General features: G+C 41.0%; 1 non-coding gene across 1 annotated transcript; it reads right to left on the bottom strand.

Annotated features, from left to right (window-relative positions):
* Window positions 1–1620: 1620 nt before the first annotated feature.
* LOC111765570 (U5 spliceosomal RNA) lies at window positions 1621–1736 on the bottom strand. The gene has a single exon (XR_002797872.2). It is a non-coding gene; the product is annotated as a U5 spliceosomal RNA (small nuclear RNA).
* Window positions 1737–2276: the final 540 nt, after the last annotated feature.

Below are 2276 nucleotides of genomic sequence, written 5' to 3'. Positions count from 1 at the left end.
TCTTTCTATTTGTTTAGGTCTTACTCGATTTCTTTTAGCATTTGTTTTGTATTTTTTTGAATATAGGTCCTGTACATCTTTAGTTGATTTGTAGGTATTTCAATCTTTTTGTTGCTATTGTAAGTGGAATTTTCCTCCTGATTTCCTCCTCAGATTGTTCAGTTCTAGAGTACAGAAACATTACTGGTCCTTCTGTGTTGATCTTGTAATCCTGCTAGTTTATCAAATGTGTTTTTGTACCTAGCACAAAGATGGCAAGTTTTACCACGTGCCTTAAAATAGTCAGAGGCACTAGAAAGCCAGTTGTGATGTTGGTAACTACTTAATAACTACAAACACCAAACGAAGTGACAGTGAAGTATAAACAGTGCATTGAAATAACTCATAGCAATGAATAGCTCAAATACCTGAAAAACTAGCACCCAACTTTTTTTTTTTTAATTTTTTTATTTTTTATTGACTTTGTAATAATATTACATTAAAAATATATATGTGAGGTCCCATTCAACCCCCCCCCCCACCCCCCCTCTCCCCCCCCCCAACAACACTCGTTCCCATCATCATGACATATCCATTGGATTTGGTAAGTACATCTTTGGGCACCTCTGCACCTCATATACATTGGTTCACATCATGGCCCATACTCTCCTCTATTCCATCAAGTAGGCCCTGTGAGGATTTACAATGTCCGGTGATTACCTCTGAAGCACCATCCAGGGCAGCTCCATGTCCCGAAGACGCCTCCACCTCTCATCTCTTCCTGCCTTTCCCCATACCCTTTGTCCATTATGTCCCCTTTTCCCAATCCAATGCCACCTCTTCTATGTGGACACTGGACTGGTTGTGTCCATTGCACCTTTATGTCAAGAGGAGGCTCAGATTCCACCTGGATGCTGGATGCAATCCTCCCATTTTCAGTTGTAATCACTCTAGGCTCCATGGTGTGGTGGTTGTCCTTCTTCACCTCCATCTTAGCTGAGTGTGGTAAGTCCAATAAATCAGATTGTAGGTGCTGGAGTCTGTTGAGGCTCAGGATCTGGCTATCACCTTGTCAGTCCAGAGATTCAAATCCCCTAAATATATCTTAAACCCCAACATTAACTGCACCTCCAGCACATTAGCATGGAAGTCTTATGAAGGGAGATCCCATCTGAGTCCAGATTCATCACACATAAACACCATTTCCAAAGAGGGGCCATCTGCCCTGGTAGTTAACCCCATCGGCCATGGCCATAACTCCCATGGGTCTCTTTAGCCCTCAAAGGAACCAATATCTGGGGGTTGTATCTGCTTTATCTGTCTCTCTGACTCTGCTCAGTTGTGCATGAGGGCAAACCTTCTGCCAGCCTCCAGACTCTTTTTTAGAAACTCGTAGCCATATAAACTCATTTCTCCTTTCCATTTCCCCCTTACTTTAGGTCAAACAGCATTTTAAAGTCATGGTATTTTATGTAGACATGGATATTCTGCTGATCCGCATTGAACCTTCCGTATAAGGTCATTTTCCAGTTGCATCATCAGTTGGTAGTTGATAGTGGTCCCTCGTTGCCAGGGAGGCTCATCCCCGGGTGTCATGTCCCACGCTGGGGGGAATAGCACCCAACTTTTAACAATTTTAATAGCCTTAATAAAACAAGGCCTCAAAGAATTAATTTAAAGCTCACAATTGTTTCTCCCCACGGAAATCTTTAATAAAAGGCGAAAGATTTACACGCTTTGAAGAGAAACCAGAGTATAGATCTTTGGTTTCTAACTCACCTCTCAGGTGACTGCAACTCCTATTACACTGATGGTACCTGGTTAACGAGATGACTCAGTGCATGAAAAAAACATTTCTTGGAATTCTATAAATAAAGATCTATTTGTCAGGAAGTATGAACAGGAGAAAATACAAAAAGTTAAGTTTTAAACTTTACCATGTGAGGTGCACTGTGGATATGCAAATAATCAGAGTCACCACCCTTTCGATTCTGGTGATGTTTTAGTTTTCAGGCATTGTTTCTGGGCCACCGTTAGAGGGCGATGTGGAGGCTCTGATTTTAAATGTGGAATTTAAGGGGACTGTACAATTTTTTAATGGTGTGGCTTTCTGTTCAATTTCTGGCAACAATTCACACTGATGTTTATTATAAGACATTACCTCTCTGAGGAACTGTCAAACTCTTTCATAGCAGCTGCATAATTTTACATTCCCATCAGCAATGAATGAGATGAGTATTCCTATTTCTCTACATCCTCCCAAACACTTGTAATTTTCTGTTTTTCATATAGTAGCC

Source organism: Dasypus novemcinctus, chromosome 18 (genome assembly GCF_030445035.2).
Source record: "Dasypus novemcinctus isolate mDasNov1 chromosome 18, mDasNov1.1.hap2, whole genome shotgun sequence".
NCBI classification, from domain to species: Eukaryota; Metazoa; Chordata; class Mammalia; order Cingulata; family Dasypodidae; genus Dasypus; species Dasypus novemcinctus.
This window is presented reverse-complemented; position numbering and strand designations above follow the sequence as displayed.